This window comes from Etheostoma spectabile, chromosome 5 (genome assembly GCF_008692095.1).
Source record: "Etheostoma spectabile isolate EspeVRDwgs_2016 chromosome 5, UIUC_Espe_1.0, whole genome shotgun sequence".
Classification (NCBI taxonomy): Eukaryota; Metazoa; Chordata; class Actinopteri; order Perciformes; family Percidae; genus Etheostoma; species Etheostoma spectabile.
Genome location: NC_045737.1, coordinates 19087256 through 19087456, shown reverse-complemented (window position 1 = coordinate 19087456; position 201 = coordinate 19087256).

Genomic DNA, 201 nt, shown 5'->3' with positions numbered 1-201 from the left:
GTCAAATGACGGGACTGAAGAAGTGTTCCAAGCAATGCTTCCAGATTCAAGGCTTGTAAATCAGTCATTTAGACAAGACAAGACCAGATACGTGGCTAAATTTGGATTTGCACCATATATCAAAAAAGACCTCATCACAGAAATCCAAAAATGCGGTGCGTTTGTAATTATGTTCGACGAGACACTGAACCAGACAACCAA